The 19,566-nt window shown below is 41.5% G+C and overlaps 1 long non-coding RNA gene and 1 pseudogene across 1 annotated transcript; both read left to right on the top strand.

The window, feature by feature from the left end:
- Window positions 1-2,831: 2,831 nt before the first annotated feature.
- On the top strand, window positions 2,832-4,088 carry LOC112250756. Its single transcript, XR_002953572.2, has 3 exons — window positions 2,832-3,002; window positions 3,588-3,640; window positions 3,864-4,088. It is a non-coding gene; the product is annotated as an uncharacterized LOC112250756 (long non-coding RNA).
- A 94-nt stretch (window positions 4,089-4,182) lies between these two features.
- LOC112251548 lies at window positions 4,183-12,127 on the top strand (annotated as a pseudogene).
- Window positions 12,128-19,566: the final 7,439 nt, after the last annotated feature.

A 19,566-nucleotide genomic window follows, 5' to 3' on the forward strand; every position in this document is an offset into this window, starting at 1 on the left:
GAGTCTGAGTCTTAAATCATTTCCCAAACAGTCTGTCTCTGTATTTAGTTTTCATGCTAGTGAGGGCCGAGAATCCACTCTCTCATAGGTACATGGTTGCAAAGGGCATCAGTGTCTTAACAGCGCGATTCGCCAAGGCAGGATAATCTGAGCTCAGCCCATTCCAGAAATCTGGCAGAGGATTCTGATTCAATTAAATTTTCACAGAACCGCTTATTGCAATTTCGATGAGGATCTCTTGTTCAGATATCGATAAGTGGACTGGAGGTAGGGCATGAAAGGGATAATGAATCCAATTGTTTGTGTCACCTGTTTCTGGAAAGTACCTGCGTAACTGCGCACCCAACTCACTCAGGTGCTTCGCTATATCACTTTTGACATTGTTCGTAAGCTTGAGTTCATTTGCACACAAAAAATCTAACAATGATGGAAAGACCTGTGTGTTGTGCTAATGCAGACAGAGAAGAGCTCCAACTTCTTAATCATCGCCTCAATTTTGTCCCTGTAATCCTAGATTCAGATCATTCAGGCGAGAAAAAACATCCCCCAGATAGGCCAGTCGTGTGAGTAACTCGTCATCATACAAGCGGTCAGACAAGTGAAAATGATGGTCAGTAAAGAAAACTTGAAGCTCGTCTCTCAATTTTAAAAAACGTGTCAATACTTTTCCCCTTGTTAACCAGCGCACTTCTGTATGTTGTAAAGCGTTACATAGTCGCTGCCCACATCGTTGCATAGTGCAGAAAATACACGAGAGTTGAGGGGCCTTGCTTTAACAAAGTTAACCATTTTCACTGTAGTGTCCAAAACGTCTTTCAAGCTGTCAGGCATTCCCTTGGCAGCAAGAGCCTCTCGGTGGATGTTGCAGTGCACTCAAGTGGCATCGGGAGGAACTGCTTGCACTCGCGTTACCACTCCACTATGTCTCCCTGTCATGGCTTTTGCGCTATCAGTACAGAAAGCAGTAATTGTTTTAAAACATCTCCTGACATGTCACTGATGTGTCGTGAAGCGGTGTTGTTTGATGAACGCATTGTCTGTATAGTTTTTTCCCCTTTTCCCAGACATTGTTCCAGCCATATCTGCGGCAGCAGGAAGAATGAAGTCCTCCACAATAGTATGGGGCTTGCCTGTCTTAGCCACTCGGTATCTCACCATATAAGACGCTTCTAGCCCCTTCTTATTAATGGTATCTTTTGCTTTTATACATGTCTTACTACTCGAAAGTCATATTAATTCTCGCTCAAAAAACTCCTGTGGCTTATTTTTCAAATTGGCACGTTTTGTTTCCAAATGTCTGCGCAAGAGTGAAAGTTTCATTGAGTTGTGAGATAGTTCTTTTGCACATATAACACACTGTGGCTGAGGACAGGCACTACTCCCAATATAAGAGAACCTTAAATCAATGTAGTTCTTATCATATTTGTGCCTCTTCGATGGCCCAACGTCCCTGTCTGTTGTTCGGTGCTTTCCTGGGTAAGGGGGCAATAGCTCTTCGGCTGCATCATATTCACAACTGTCAGTGTCCATGCTAGCTGGGCTAATAACAAATGTAGAATTACTGATGCTAGCATTGGATGTGCTAGTGGAAGCAGAGCAACTTGTGTCGTCGACAGGTGCAAGTGTAGTACTGCTGGTAGTAGCAGTACTACCCGTAAAGCTGGTATGTGTCTCTATGGACGCGGCCCTTACTTTTTCTTAATCATTTATCAATTTTCGAGCAAACGGAATGAGCAGCAGCTACGTTTGGCTACATATGGACTGTTAGTGGAATTCCCGCAAGAAAATAATGGTTAATGTGATTGGATGTTAATTATTTGACTAGGGTACCTGTATTTGACATTGTGTTGTTATTTCGCTGAAAACTAGATGGTTTAATTTGATTTTTGGCAGTGAAACAAGGCTACTGTCATGGCTGTTGAAGGAACTGGACCAATGTGCAACGTGGTGAGCGTACATTTTCTCTCTATTAACTCAAAATGACGCAGACAAAACTATAAACAAAACAATACAAACCGTGACGCTTCAGGCTATGTGCCATCAAACAACGTTAACTTCCCACAAACACAGGTGGGAAAAAGGGTGCCTAAGTATGGTTCCCAATCAGAGACAACGATAGACAGCTGTCCCTGATTGAGAACCATACCTGGCCAAAACATAGAAATAGAAAATCATAGAAGCACAAAACATAAAATGCCCACCCCAACTCGCGCCCTGACCAAACCAAAATAAAGACATAAAAAGGATCTCTAAGGTCAGGGCGTGACAGCTACTCAGGCGAGACAAAAAAACTCACCCAAATGTATAGCCCCATTGGAAAATATAAATGGACTGTTTGAAAATGTGAAGACATTTAAAAAAAAAGAGATATATATTTTTTTGTTTAAATGGGAATTACATTTTTATTTGGCGTACCCCCGACGGCATTGTGCGTACCTCCAGTTTGGGAATACCTGGTCTAGGCTATAGATTTTATTTTTGGTCTTCAATGTTTTTTTAAAACTTCTGTCATGGTAGGGTTCTTGCTTTTGTTTCACTTTAAAAGTTCATTCTTTGATATGCCTTGAGATTATGTACTTGGTTTATCAGGACTTTATCAAAGCAATCCAATGTCTCCATTTTAGGTGTTCGGAACTTGTACATTGTGAAAATTAAGAAGTGTACAGAGCACTTTGTGCATTGTTAAAGGAAAGAACTGTACAAAGTGAAGAAGTGTACTAAGTGCTCACCAACAAGTGTTTGTGCTAGAAAATACTGGTAGGCACTCTGCTAACAAACCGAACTGTAGCATTGTAAGTCTTAATCCCTGAAAGTCTGTGTGGTGTTTAGCAGGTGTCCTCCATGAAACCTGTAGAGATTAAGACCCAATGCTCAGGCACTCGCATGGAACCCAAGATCTCCTCCAGGGAACCCCCCCTTCTTGGCCTTTATCAACAACAGTCACCTGTGGGTGGTCAGCATTGAGACCGGGGAGGAGAGGAGACTCACCTACTGCCATAAAGGTTGGTGTAACAGTATTGCTTCCATCCCTCTCCCCGCCCCTACCTGTGATTGAACCAGGGACCTTCTGCACACATCAACAATTGCCTCCCGCGAAGCATCGTTACCTATTGCTCCACAAATGCGGACCAAGGAAAACAACTACATGAAGGTCTCAACGCGAGTGACGTCACCGATTGAAACGCTATTAGGGCGCACCCCGCTAACGGTACTAACACAAAAAACAATTTTGAGACGGATGCTAATTCACTTTCAGAGTTCTGTTATTTATCAATTTGATTGATTTCTGTTAAATGAAAGGTCTACAACTTATCTGAAAGGGTGCTCTTTTAGGTTAATACCGAGAATACACACAGGCCTGCATTTCATTTGCATTTCATTTTCATCAGATATCGCTGTGCGAATATACTAACAAGAGTGTTCTTTAAAAAGTATGATGTAGTGTTGATGACCAATATATATATATATATATTTTTTAATCAAGTTGATTCTTGTAAGGTCAAACAAAAGGGCAGCATCATTTTTTAACATAAAGTTGACAGCAGGGGGCAGTCTTCTGACAGTGCATACGTTTCTACCTTTCTTAGGGCTTAGTTTGACTGCTTCACGGGCTACTGATGGTCGCCAGCTGCTCCTGAAGGTGACTATCTTTATTTTTCTGGGATGCGTGTCCTTATTCTGCTTTGTTTCCCTCTACCAGAGATATATCTTTTGACTGAACAGGATCTTTATTATTGAAGACCAAGTCCACTAGGTTAGGCCATTCTACAATCCACTGTAACACAAAGCACGTTGGCTTTCGGGCACATATTTGCTGTTGAATAAAACGGCCAACTCAATAGGTTCGTCTCGTTCTCTTTCAGACCCAGGTGGGGGGGAGACCCTGCAGTTACTGTACGAGGAGGTGGATGAGTCAGAGGTAGAGATAATTCATGTTCTCTCCCCAGCCCTGCAGGAGCGCAAGGCGGACGTTTACAGATACCCCCGCACAGGTCCGCTGTCTCACCCCTATCCCAAATGGCCTTGTTTTTTGGTACTGATTCATAACTTTTTCTTGAACTGTATTAGTTACAATCTACATTTTCATGTGGGGGATATTGAGGCTAGGCAGAGTTGTACCTTGCGTCGTCCTGCTCTCAATTTTCCTTCTTAAGGAGTAAGAATGCTCAAATTACCCTCAAAATGGCAGAAATCCAAACCAAACATCTTGGCAGAGTAAACGCATCTTCATAAGTTGTCATGGTTTTGAACTGTGTTCGTATGTTTGTCTATTCATATTCTGTATGTCTACCTGTGTATTCTGTATGTCGCTTTCTGTTTATATATTTTTGGTCTATGTATTCTGTATGTCCCTCAATGCCTATCTGCCTGTGTATTTTCATGAGTCCTTGTTATTCACCAGATTGTGAGCACCCAGGACAAGGAGCTGGTCCTGCCGGTCACCACCCTGTTCCCCGGGGTCGAGTACATTGCCCGCGCCGGCTGGACAAGACGGCAAATAGTTAGTTCTAAAGACTGGAACAGACACAACTAACCAAACCTATCTATGCCATGGAACGGATTGTATCTGTAATGTAAAGGTGTAATTATTCCTATTTATAAACCATTGAGTAAATTGCTTGTAAAGATTAAAAAGGCGCCAAGCCTTGTGGTTTCATTTGCTAGATTTTTGTTTATTTATTGTAGCTTTATTTAAACATGTGAGTTATTAAGGAATGCATATTTACAATGATAGCCTGATCATGTGACTTAGGCCAGCACCACCTGGAGTTCCATTCCATCCCACACTCACCAGCAATCTGGACTAGTCCTCACACAATTGTGCTACCCGCAGGGCTGAAATGGCAAGTTACCCACTCCTGGTGGGCGACAGTTGTCTTGAGGTCTGTGCCAAGGCAAATGACACCGCAACCAGAAACCAACAGCCAATCAAGCTCCTCTCCTCTACATGTTTTATTCCATCATGTGTGGGTCGGTTATCTGTTGAACCGCACCCATTTCTTCTCTCCAGAAGGGTAGCCTATGTCACGGAGCATGATCAATAAGCTAAGTCGACTTACTTTGATTTTTTAGAAATGATTAAAAGTAGCTCTTTCAATTTCAAGACAATCTTTCTCTACGAATTAGGAAATATGGAATTGTTTTAGGATATTTAGAAACGTTAGCCAGCTAATTATTTGATACGGACTTGTAACATATCTCATTGCTCCTCTGTCCAGTGCATGGGCAGTGCTGCTGTACAGGAGTCAGCAGAGGCTCCAGCTGGTCCTGCTGCCCCCGGGCCTATTCATCCCTGTAACTCAGGACCAGGCCCAGAGGGAGGAGAGTGTGGAGGCTGTGCTTGAGGGGGCCCACCCCTTCATCATCTGTGAGGAGATCACTGACATCTGGATCAATGTGAGTTAAAGTAACTCCGGCTTTGGCTCCAAGGCCTAGATTCTGACTTGAGATCTGAGCATGGAACTCAGTATGTAAAATAAATCATCCTGACTGCTTCCAGTGCCCTGATTAGCACAAAGTTGTAGTTACTTGCCTGTATCGGAAATGGCTGTTACTTGTAGTTTTTTGTTGGTTAGTTTGTTGTCACATGAATGTTAAGTTACCTACCTCTCTTCCAGTTATACGTGCTGAAATGAAACGCTTTTGTTGTCTTGAACTTTGAAACCAACAAAGGCTCTTTCTTTAAGGGCTCATATTATGTTGGTTCTTTGTTTGTTTCAGGTCTATGACATCTTTTATCTTTTTGTTCAAACAAGCTATGAGGAGATCACCTTCCTCAGGGTGAATGAGTCCAAAACTGGCTTCTGCCATTTGTACAAGGTTACAACAGGGCTGTGACCAGTGGGCCAGAGACTACACTCAGACAACAGGCAGGAGAATACACTGTTAGATTTTCTTTCTGGATTCTATTTCTGGCTTAATGGTAAAGATGTGAATAAGGATGCACCTTCCAAAATCTTTTTTTGATAATGGGTAGGTCAACTCATTTAATCTACTCGTTGTTCCCTGCAGATGACTTTAAGTGCCCGATTTAAGGAGGCGGTTACGTTCACTTTTCTACCGGCTTTTAACCCTCACCACAAAAACATGAATGTATCAATGCACAAGATGTTAACATGAATAAGCACACACTTACCTCACAAATTGAGACATCGGAATGGCGCTGCAAATTCAATGTTGCTTCTTCATCGTTTTTGAACGAGCCACTCCAAGGGCAGCTACATATATAACATCAACAGTACCTGCTGTCGCTATTGTGCCCTAAGGGCAAACAAGATCAATAGTATCTGCCCTTACTATACAGACTTCCTAAGAACAACAACATAAATACTATCTGCCCCTTCTGCTCTAGTAACTACCCCAAGAGCAGTACCATGAACAGTGATATGCATTTGACATCATATTGATGTTGTTTTCTTCTCAGGGTGCCAAGGAGATTACATTCTACCAGAGACTTTTAATTTCTCAGGGAAGTCAAGGTTCCCGCTTTACGGCATGTTGCGTAAACCACACAACTTGGTATCTGGCAGAGAGCACCACACCATCCCATTTGTGTGTTGAGGGCCCCAGGTTTGTTCAATTAAAATGTTATTATCCTGTAATGTAGTCTGTTTGTGAGAGTTGGGATTTTATATATCTTATTTTATTATTGAACCTTTATTTAACTAGGCAAGCCAGTCAAGAACAAATTGTTATTTATTTAATGACGGCCTACCCCGGCCAAACCCTAACTCGGACGACGCTGGGACAATTGTGCGCTGCCCTAAGGGACTCCCAATCACTGCCGGTTGTGATACAGCCTGGAATCGAGTATAGAACAAGAAGGTCCGCACAACGTTAAAGCTCCCAGTTCACCGCTTTATTGACAACGTTTCCATCCGAAACGGATCTTCGTCGGGTCAAACACACTGAGTGTTCACATCCCAAAATATACACATTTCTGTCACACCCTGACCATAGTTTGCTTTGTATGTTTCTATGTTTTGGTTGGTCAGGGTGTGAGCTGAGTGGGCATTCTATGTTACATGTCTAGTTTGTCTAGTTCTATGTATGGCCTGATATGGTTCTCAATCAGAGGCAGGTGTTTGTCATTGTCTCTGATTGGGAACCATATTTAGGTAGCCTGTTTGGTGTTGGGTTTTGTGGGTGATTGTCCTTGTTTCTGTCGCTGTGATACTTTGCACCAGTATTAGGCTCTTTCGGTTTACGTTTTTGTAATTGATCGTGTTTACTTTGTCTCATTAAACATGGATCGCAATAGCCACACCGCATTTTGGTCTGACTCTCTTTCACCTAAGGAAAACCGTTACAATTTCACCTCACATGACCATTGCGGACATGACGCATGGTGGGTGCAACAAACGTTTGTGTATCTCTAATAATTAAATAACAATGCGAAATAATATGTATTTACAAAATGACCAATTGGGTAACATGGACAGCAAGACAAATCAAAGTAAATCAGGGCAGGGTCTGTAGTCGTGTCACCTCTAGCACTGAGATGCAGTGCCTTAGACTGCTGCGCCACTCGGCAACCCCAAAATGTATAAAAATAAAGATCATGTTAAAGGTTTTCTTATGTATGTTTTTAATGTTGAGCGGGTGTTTTTGTTTGTGCTCCAGGTGCAGTTAGTAAATAACTCGCACAAAGGAGTGAAGTACTTGAGGCTGAACACGCTAGCGTCACTAGGCTACTCCGTCGTTGTCATCGATGGAAGAGGGCTCAAGTTCGAGGCTCTGAAAAACAAAATGGTAGCACAGTTTAATATCTCTACTGACATCATTGTTGTAGGTATTGACAAAATATGTGATTTCTCTATTGCCAGTTTATCAATCTGTATTAGCAGGGTTGTGTTCAGGAAGGCACAATGTGGCAACATCAAAAAGGACGTTCTTATTGGACAAGCCCAGATAGTACGTTCCCATTTCACTGTATTTCAACAAAGTTTTCTCCTATTTCGTGCCCTCTGAACAAGACCCAGTCCATGCGAGTCTTAACATTCCTTTCACACTTTCTGTGGGTCTCAGGGCCAGGTGGAGGGGCTGCAGTACTTGGCCGACAAGTACAAGTTTGTTGACCTAAGTCGCGTGGCTATCCACGGCTGGTCCGACAGCGGCTTCCTCTCCCTCATGGGCCTTGTCTACAGGCCCAACATCTTCAAGGTGAGGTGAAAGTTCAAAGTCTCCACTGAAGAACTTTAGGGGACTATTCTTTGGACTAGGTCACAATTTCAGGCTGGCAGGCTGTGCAGTTCTATAACCTCGTACCATGAAAGGGTAGTAATGTGGCCCAGCCCTGGTAAAATCAACAAGCCCAAAATATTGACTCTAAAACTGAATTTAACACTACAAGGTCTTGACTGGTTGTAGCTATGATTACTCCTCACTCTTAACCAGTTAACATTGTAGACTCACAATCTCAAGTGATTTAAGCCTGCTTGACTTGAGCTGTCCTCCAGGTGGCCATAGAGGGCGCCCCTGTGACTGTGTGGATGGCTTACGACACGGGTTACACAGAGCGCTACATAGACCTGCCTGAGAACAACCAGCAGGGCTGCGAGACCGGCTCGGTCGACCCTGCCCATAGACAATCTGCCCAGCGAGTGAGTCATCACGTTTCATTACCATTGACTGTCGATCTCAGGGTGCTTAACAGGCAGTAAGTAAAAGCAGCAGTAAGCACTCTCCAAAGTGCAGCTGTGCAGCACTGTCCTGCAGCACTGTCCTGCAGCACTGTCCTGCAGCACTGTCCTGCAGCACTGTCCTGCAGCACTGTCCTGCAGCACTGTCCTGCAGCACTGTCCTGCAGCACTGTCCTGCAGCACTGTCCTGCAGCACTGTCCTGCAGCACTGTCCTGCAGCACTGTTCATCCCTTGTGTTGGTATAGTCCTGATGGGATAGACTTGCTTGGAATGCATTTCAATTAGCTTAGTCCTAGATTTGTTTGTGCTGTAGAGCCCACTCTTATGACAATAACCATAGGAGTTGGCTATACTTCATTAACAGATCAAGGATCAGGCTAATTTTCGATTCGAGTGGAAATACTTTTTCTTTAATATTTTGTTTTCCTACCCAGGCCTAACCGGTTACATATTTTACACGGATTCCTTGATGAGACGGTGTGGGAAAAGTGCACAAACTTCCTGGGTTCTTAACTGATCCGCTGGGAAGCCTTATCTGCTACAGGTAGGAGGGTATTGGGTTTAGTTGTTCACATGTACAAGCCCATGTACGATGGGACACAACACACATTATAGTGTTTATTTGCGTGTGAGGCTTGCCTTCAGGGTAGAAAATGAAGAGCGATTGATAAGAGAATTGAGTATGTGCGGTGGAACCGTTTCACAGGCTTTAGCTGAAATGTTGGCGAAAACAAACACACTATGAAGAAGAAACGAGTATGACTCATTTATTTTTCAAAATAATCTTTTCATAGCATATAAACAGGGCATAGGGCAGTGCAACAGCATAGAAACATCATCTTTGAAATGAGGAAGGTCGATGCATCCTTGCCGGGGCTTTCTCTTTCCTCCATATCTGATCCTTTGTCTCTATCTCTTCAGATCTACCCCGACGAGAGACACAGCATCCGCTGCCCAAAGTCTGGAGAGCACTATGAGATTATGCTGCTGCACTTCCTCCAGCAGTACCTCTGATGAGGGCTGCAGTTGAACGGAAAGAGCCCACCTCTCCTCCCCCCATTGCCCAATGTCACCATTCCCCTCCACATACACACACTTTGTGCCCCATCACCTACCGCCATTTGCATCCGTTTATTTATGAATAGTGTCAATGTAGCAACTCATGCTTCTTTAGCTTTGAAACCTTTCACTGGCACCCCGTCGGTACCCCGTTCACAAAAATGGATAGCTCCTACAGACAGTGAGTCACGTGGCCGTGGCTTGCTATTTAAAGTAGGCAGACGGGCATCGAGGCATTCAGTTACCGTTCGATTGAACATTAGAATGGGAAAAAACAGTGACCTAAGCGACATTGAGCGTGGTATGATGGTCAGTGCCAGGCACGCCATCTCAGAAACGGCCTCCCTCCTGGGCTTTCGCGCACGACCGTGTCTAGGGTTTACAGAGAATTGTGCGACAAACAGAAATGATCCAGTCAGCGGCGGTCCTGGGGCAAAAACATCTCGTTGATGAGAGGTTGAAGGAGAATGAGAGGTTGAAGAAAAATTGTGCAAGATAACAGGCGAGCCACAAACAGACAAATAACGGCTCAGTACATCAGTGGGACGCACGACTCGTCGATCCTTGTCACGGATGATCTATTGCAGCAGACGACACACCGGGTTCCACTCCTATCAGCTAAAAACAAGGAAAAAACGACTCCATTGGGAATGCGATCACCAACACTGGAGAATTGAGTGGAAAAGCATTGCCTGCTCCGATGAATCTCGGTTCTTGTTGCGTCAAGCTGATGGCAGACTTAGGATTTGGTGAAAGCATGATCGACCCATCCTACCTTGTGTCGATGATACAGGCTGGTGGCTGTGATGTACTGCTGTCCAATCTGAAGCAACTGTGTGATGCCATCGTGTCAGCACCCAATTTGTAGAATCCACACCCCGAAGAATTCAGGCTGTTCTGGATGCTAAGGAGAGTCCGACCCGGTACTAGATGGGTGTACCTAATAAACTGTCCGGTGAGTGTAGTTGTATATTATCAATTATTTCACTAGGGGGAGCTGTATGTTTGTTTATGATACTGTATTATGCCCTTCTCAGTGCAACCACAGAGTACAACTATATGAACCTGCAGCATCCAGACAAAATAAGTATTTTCTAAGGACTTTCTAAGGCCCAATTTCACCCAAACAATCAACCATTTCAAATACAACTCGCACTGATATTTTATTTAAGATATTTAGTTTGCGTTATACATTCAAAGCATATATTACTATTGAAGGTATAGATGACGATATGACATTCAGTAACTCACATTTTTACCACAGACTAAACAGTTGGACCCTTTCAAAGGGTGTAAGTGGTATAACACATCAGTCAGTTTGACTGAAAGAGTACCACTAAAACAGTGAAATATGACATTGATCCTTAGTGAAAGGGATGTTCCTGCAGGATCGCTACACAAAAGGCAAATGTTATTATGAATAATAAGATGTATGATAATTCTGCTAACAAATTGGCAAATTAAGTTCTGAATTTGACCTCACAACCTCAATATTGTTTGTACAATATTGTAAAAAAAAGTTGAATATTCTTATACTGAAGGTCTAATGAACCTTGATCCACCTATGACTTGACCACCAGGCAATTTGACAGCATCTTTGGTTGTGCAGTTGTATGATCTTAATTTGATCACTTTGTTTTTTGCAAAAAAAATAGTTTGTTTCAAAGACAAATAATCCAAACTAGATATATAAGGTAGTTACAACATTTCTAGCAGAGTAATAACAACTATTGTTACTGTTTTTCAATTGCAGGTCAGTGTGTGAAAGGTAAAGGTGATATCACGTGCCAGAAGTCTTTCATCATGCACAGCTGGAGTGCTGTACAACTAGTTAGGTCCGATGGCTAAACCCACAATAACAGGTTTTGATGTGTATTCGCATTTACCCTTGGCCATAATGGCCGTAGGATGGAGTAGATTAGGATTTTTGATTAATGTACAAAAACAGGGTGATCAAATTAAGATCGTACAACCGAAGATGCTGTCAAATTGCCTGCTGCCATTCACTGACATATTGGATTTTTAAGCATAATAGGCCATTGCCATGAGCAACTACATAAATCTATATTTCAATATGTTTCAATAACCTTGTCATTACATTATTTCAAGTAAAATGTTTAGTCAAAAGTGCCATTGATGGAACAGAACAGCATAAAACTATAGATCGGAACAAATAAACATCCTCTCACATTTTTTACATACTAGGCTCATCAAAACAAACCCATAAGTATCGAATGCGTGTCAAAAGCTGTCACCACTTGTTTTGAAAAATGCATCTTGCTCAAAATACCACAATTGTCTGAGCTTGAACTTTACCCTACTTCTCGCACTGCCACTGCTTGTACCACCAGTTTCCAGCTGTGCTAACATAATTGCAAAAGGGTTTGCTAATGATCAATTATCCTTTTAAAATGATCAACTTGGATTAGGCAACACCACGTACCATTGGAACACAGGAGTAATGGTTGCTGATAATGGGCCTCTGTACGCCTACAGTATGTAGATATTCCATTAAAGGTCAGCCGTTTCCAGCTACAATAGTCATTTGCAACATTAACAATGTCTACACTGTATTTCTGTTCAATTTTATGTTATTTTAATGGACAAAAAATGTTTTTAAAAAACAAAGACATTTCTAAGTGACCCCGAACTTTTGAACAGTAGTGTACATTAACATTGTTTGTTTTGGTTTTAAGGGATCATTCACTATCTTAAAAACAAAAAGTTGCACAAGTTGTTATGCAGCTGAAGAATAGAAGACTGTAGATATACCATTACTATATACACACCATTCCATGAAACATATGTTTACACTTAATTACTTCACGGAGTGTTGTGGGAGAATTGGGATTTCTGCTAGAACCATACAGCTGTTATTTTCAATGCAGGGGCTAAAAGTCTATTCGCCTCCATCATATTGACCCTTTACCCAGATTCCAAATGTATAGCATCTGTATTCTGCATGTTTTTTCGTTGCTTTCCATAGGCCTTATATCAACTGTATCGTGGATGATCTACTCGAGTCTTTTCAATGTAGAATCCATTTTGTGACCTGACCAAATGTCACAAAAATGTCATGAGCCATGAGATACATGGACTTCCACAAGTCAATGAACACCCCAAATAAAATGTAGATGTGATAGGAAATGCCTCATACCTCAATAATGGATTCAACTGGAATTGTCATACTTCTAAAAGATACACATTATGAGAGCAATGTCTGCTGGAACAAACGTTGTAATCATCTTGGCTATACACATGTTTTCAAATCTTGCTCAGTTAATCAAATAGATCATTTTCCCATGATGTTGAAACTGTTGGATTTCTGTGGAATGACATGCAAATACTTTCCTAGTTTCTGCTCTATTTCAGTCACTTTAACCCATTCACCAATTACCTCCAGTGCATTCAACTTTAGTTCACAGCAGCACAGTCCAGCCATCTATTTTCTAGGTAAAGTGAATTGATTTATGGTCCTTCCCCACTGCTCATTGTCTGGTTGGCCAAGCGATGTGCATGCAACTGTCATTTTACTTTTCATTAATCTTTTCCCCAATTATAATAAACATACAGTAAACATAAACCAACATGTAAAGTGTTGGTTGCATGTTTCGTGGGATGAAATAAAAGATCCCAGTAATGTTCCAAAGCTTATTTCTCAAAAATGTTGTGAACAACTTTGTTCACATCCCTGTCAGTGAGCATTTCTCCTTTGCCAAGAAAATCCATCCACTTGCTCATTTCTCTACCATAAGTCACCTCCAATGTCATTTTAGAGAATTTGGCAATACGTCCCACCAGCCTCACAAACTCAGACTACGTGTAACCATGCCAGCCCAGGACCTCCATATCCGTCTTCTTCACCTGCGGGATCGTCTGAGACCAGCCACCTGGACAGCTGATGAAACTGTGGGTTTGCACAATCGAAGAATCTCTGCACAAACTGTCAAAAACTGTTTTGGTGCCCTGGCTACCACACTGTGAATCGCTTGCAGCAAACCCGTGCACATTACATGCTCTTATCCAGAGCAATTAGCTTGCTCAGGGCACATCAACAGATTTTTCACTTAGTCGGCTCAGTGATTCAAACCAGCTACGTTTCAGTTACTGGCCCAACGCTCTTAACCGCTAGGCTACCTGCCAAACACAGGCACAGATACTGTGTGTGACGGTGTGAGAGCGAAGTCTTGCATCTCGCTCATCTCAATATCTGCTGCTCGTTGCAGTGTCATTTCACTGAGCCGAAATGAAAAAATATTTGTACAAATTTAAGGGGTCTATTTGTGATATTTATTTTTCTACTTTTCAATATCAAATAATACATTTACATTGACATCTAGCACAATGAAATGCATTTTAGAGCACATGATGAGGTTTCAAATGTCATCAAGATTAAGTTCTTGCCACATATAGATCAAGAGTTATGATGTCTTGCAATGCTCCTGAGGGCCAACGTAATTAATGTGCCAACTTTGATGAATTATTTCGCAAATATGCTTTTAGATACAGAGTATATTGTTGACATTTGTATCAACAATCCTTCCTCCAAAGGAACATTCTATGGATAATATTTTGTGACAACCCAAAAAATGACGGCCCTTTTTTGTTCTAGTTTTTGGAGGAATCACCCTATCCGCCATGGTCATTTCAACCCGGGGGTCACCCTCTGACCTGGAGAAAAAGCCAAAACACTCATACTGGCCTCGTTTTCTGGCATCCTCCACTCCATCACAGAGGTTGATGGGACTAAGATCTGGGAGATAAGTATTGTGTAAGTATTTTTGCACTGGAAACATTTAGTATTTCACTCAGAACATAGATATCCTGTGCATATGTAAGAATATAGAGTTATGGACTTCTAATATCTATCGCTCATAATGTAACTTTCAAGCGCAACTAAATGAAATTGCTTGACAGAAGGAACCCTGGAAATAAAAAACCTTAGAACACTAGTCAGAGTGGCCTTTGACACCTAACCTACATGAATTTGATTACTCAACTGACAGACATACAATAACGAACTGTGAATAACCATGGAAGGGACATTTTAAAATGAGATGAGGGAAACTGTAGATGGTGTAGTAGCCATTCTCTGACGGCTCCTCATGCTCTGCCAGTGGTTGTTGATGTTACATTGTGTCAGTGTCATGTTGCCATTTAATTTTTGATGGTACTGGGTGTATAGACTGTCGGTGTTGGGCCAAGGAAGTGCGGTAACAGTCCAATGGGTAACAGTTACCCACTGGACCCATAACAAGGAAGGGACACACTAACCTAGAATTGGAACAATAAAAACATCTCTCCCTCCTCTTCCTCCTCAGGATGTTGACACAACAGGACATCCCCGGGGGATTTTGATCAGCTTATTTTGTTATATCAATATGAATCAAAATTTGTTTGACCCAGCCCCACTTCCTGTCCTTTTTAGTACGGCTAATGAACCATCGCTGATTAACTTTACAGGTCACTCGGTCACTTCTCACATGCAGAAAACAATGCTGTCTTTCAACTGAAAAAAACAAAACTATTAGGACACTTTGAAAGATTCAGTGCACTGGTCAGCATACACAGCTAGAGGAAAATCTATATGGCTCAACATAATGACTCAACAATAATGTTCAACATACTTAATAGCAACAGTGAGGATGGGCATTTAACCTATCTCCCTTAAGTGTCACTCGCTCTATTTATCCCCAATAAATCACAGAGAAAGAGTACTGTGTGCTCACCCTAGTATCCCCTTTCTCCCACTTTTAGCCCTGGCCTCGGCCTTGCGTGCCTTTTGGCAAACTCCAAGCGGGCAAGCATATTTTGGCCCCTTCAGATTATTTCCGCTGTACAAACCCTAATAGATAATAGCGGTCATGTTTAAGATCGACAAATCACTTTGCATCCTAAAATAACTATTATTTGTCGATCAGTGAATGTCTCTCTTACTTAAAAGACACATTCTGCTGATTCATCAAAGCAAAGCTGGTTTCAATCAATGTGCATGACAGACCACGGAAGCCATTACAAAACTTTGCTCAGCTATGTGTGACAGTTATGGTCAGCTTTATGTGTGGTTAGACAAGGAGAGTTCCCTCCTTCATGTGCTTGTAAAATTGAACATTTTCTTCAGTGACCAGATTTATCTTAACTCTACCCTTGTAAGAGGTTTTACTGGTCAGTCAGTAGTGCCGTTGTCAAATCTAACTGAGAAATGCAGCAACTGTAATGAAATAGGGCCCTCCACTGTTTGGCAATATGGTTGCAGCTAGGTCAACAGGGGATATTGTGTTGACATGATGAGTGAAGGAATTGAAGTTTACCCTCCTCCCACTGTGCAAAACTTAGACTTCATTCTTTATAGATTATAGTTTAGCGTACATTTCTTTGAACAAATACTGGCAGACTGCAATTTTATCCGAAAATTCCCCGTTCTCAATTAGTTTTTAAAAGACTAACAGCTGTCTGGAAAACATAACATCTGTCGTTCTTGTTTGTGAAACTGCTATTCAGCAGAATGGAACAGCTACAAGCTCAAGAAGGATGCTCATAAAAAAGCTGTTGTTTCCCATGTCCCGCTGGCTGCTGCTGTAAACAAAAATAAAACAATCACATACACACACCACAGTAAGCAAAATTATGTCAAAGAAACGTCTTTTAGACGTATTTTCCAGACGTTGACATCACGTGCATTCAGGTGCTGAATGAAAGGTTAGAAGATATATTTTTTGAACGTTGAAAAGACGTGTTATACGGATGTCAAAAAATACATATTTTACGGACGTTGAAAATATGATACAGCATTATTCTAAAATGGATTAAATAAAACATTTTCCTCATCAATCTACACACAATACCCCATAATGACAAAGTGAAAGCAGGTTCTTAGAAATGTTTGCAAATGTATATATAAAAAAAAAAAAAACAGAAGTACCTGATTTACAGAAGTATTCAGACCCTTTGCTATGAGACTTGAAATTGTGCTCAGGTGCATCCTGTTTCCATTGATCATCCTTGAGATGTTTCTACAACTTGATTGGAGTCCACCTGCGGTAAATTCAATTAATTGGATATGATTTGGAAAGGCACCCACCTGTCTATATAAGGTCTCACAGTTGACAGTGCATGTCAGAGCAAAAACCAAGCCATGCGGTTGAAGGAATTGTCAGTAGAGCTCCCAGAAAGGATTGTGTCGAGGCACAGATCTGGGGAAGGGTACCAAAACATTTCTGCAGCATAGAAGGTTCTCAAGAACACAGTGACCTCCATCATTCTTAAATGAAGAAGTTTGGAACCACCAAGACTCTTCCTAGAGCTGGGCACCTGGCCAAAGTGATCAATTGGGGGAGAAGGGCCTTGGGGAGGGAGCTGATCAAAAACCAGATGGTCACTCTGACAGAGCTCCAGAATTCCTCTGTGGAGATGGGAGAACCTTCCAGAAGGACAACCATCTCTGCAGCACTCCACCAATCAGGCCTTTATGGTAGAGTGGCCAGACGGAAGCCACACTAAAAGACACATGACAGCCTCCTTGGAGTTTGCCAAAAGGCACCTAAAGGACTCTCAGATCATGAGACACAAGATTCTCTGGTCTGATGAAACCAAGATTGAACTCTTTGGCCTGAATGCCAAGCGTCACATCTGGAGAAAACCTGGCATCATGGTTTGAAGCATGATGGTGGCAGCATCATGCTGTGGGGATGTTTTTCAGCGGCAGGGACTGGGAGACGAGTCAGGATTGAGGGAAAGATGAACAGAGCAAAGTACAGAGAAATCCTTGATGAAAACTTGCTCCAGAGCGCTCAGGACCTCAGACTGGGCCGAAGGTTCGCCTTTCAACAGGACAATGACTCTAAGCACACAGCCAAGACAACGCAGGAGTGGCTTTGGGACAAGTCTCTGAATGTCCTTGAGTGGCACAGCCAGAGCCGGGACTTGAACTCGATCAAACATCTCTGGAGAGACCTGAAAATATCTGTGCAGATACGCTCTCCATCCAACTTGACAGAGCTTGAGAGGATCTGCAGAGAAGATTAGGAGAAACTCCCCAAATATAGGTGAGCCAAACTTGTAGCATCATACCCAAGAAGACTTGAGGCTGTAATCACTGCCAAAGGTGTTTCAACAAAATACTGAGTAAAGGGTCTGAATACTTAAGTAAGCGAGATATTTTCATTTTTGATATGTAATACATTAGCAAACATTTCTAAAGAACTTATTTGCTTTGTCAGTATGGGATATTGTGTGTAGATAAACAATTTCATACATTTTGGAATGAAGCTGTAATGTAACAAAGAAAACGAAAAGTCAAGGTGTCTGAAAACTTTTCGAATGCACTGTACACTCTCAATTAAGTTAGCATCATATTACAATAATGCCTTCTCATGCCTCTTAATAGGAAAGAGGAGCCGGCAGAAGATTGCAACATAATATGTGTTATTGCTCCCATCTATCACATCCACTTATGTTAGCTTTTTCAAAAGCTTTAAAACTGGCAGCGATGATGTTCAAAGTCGTCCAACATACAGTATAAACCAACAGACCACTTCAACTCAACTAAAATGTTAGTTAAGTAAGTAAGAATTGTTATTTTCTTGCTATGACTGTAATTCAGACAGTTCCTTCAGAAAGTATTTACACCCCTTGACTTCTTCCACAGTTTGTTGTGTTACAAAGCGGGATTACATGGATTTAATTGTCATTTTGTGTCAATGATCTACACACAATACTCTGTAATGTGAAAGTGGATGAATTGTCTTTTTTTAAATAAACACTAATATATCTTGATAAGATAAGTATTCAACCCCCTGAGTCAATACATGTTAGAATCATATTTGGCAGTGATTACAGCTGTCAGTCTTTCTGGGGCAGTCTCTAAGAGCTTTCCAAATGCAGATTTTCCAACATTATTATTTTAAACATTCTTCAAGCTCTGTCAAATTGGTTGTTGATCATTGCTAGACAACCATTTTCAGGTCTTAACATAGATTTTCAAGCAGATTTAAGTCAGCCACTCAGGTGCATTTACTGTCTTCTTGATAAGCAACTCCTGTGTAGATCTGGACTTGTGTTTTAGGTTACTGTCCTGCTGAAAGGTGATTTCATCTCCCAGTGTCTGGTGGAATGCAGACTGAACCAGATTTTCCTCTAGGATTCTGCATGTGCTTAGCTCTATTACATTTATTTTTTTATCCTGAAAAACTAGCCAGTCCTTAATGATTACAAGCATATTCATAACATAATGCAGCCACCACTATGCTTAAAAGTATGTGGAGTGGTACTCAGTAATGTGTTGTATTGGATTTGCCCAAACATAACAATTTTTTTGCAGTATTACTTTAGTGCCATGTTGCCAACAAGATGCATGTTTTGGAATATTTTTATTCTGTACAGGCTTCATTCTTTTCACTCTGTCAATTAGGTTTCCTTCCTCTCCGGCAACTGAGTTATGAAGGACGCATGTATCTTTGTAGTGACTGGGTGTATTGATACACCATCCAAAGTGTAATTAATAACTTCAACATGCTCAAAGGGATATTCAATGTCTGCTTTTAAAATGTTTACCCATCTACCAATAGATGCCATTTTTCATTTTCAATAATTTGTAAACACTTAAACATTTTCCACTTTGACGTTATATGGTATTGTAGGCCTGTGTCCCCCCAAAAATATGATGTAATCCATTTTAAATTCCGGCTGTAACACAGCAAAATATGTAAATATGGATGTGAATATTTTCTGAAGTCACTGCATTTAGTTGTTTATCTACCTTAGTTGAATGCACTGACTGTATGTCACTCTGCATAAGAGTGTCTGCTGAATGACCAAAATTGAAATGTAAAAATAAACCATTGCAAAGCATGATGGGTATTATTC

Source organism: Oncorhynchus tshawytscha, linkage group LG05 (assembly GCF_018296145.1).
Source record: "Oncorhynchus tshawytscha isolate Ot180627B linkage group LG05, Otsh_v2.0, whole genome shotgun sequence".
In the NCBI taxonomy this organism is placed as follows: Eukaryota; Metazoa; Chordata; class Actinopteri; order Salmoniformes; family Salmonidae; genus Oncorhynchus; species Oncorhynchus tshawytscha.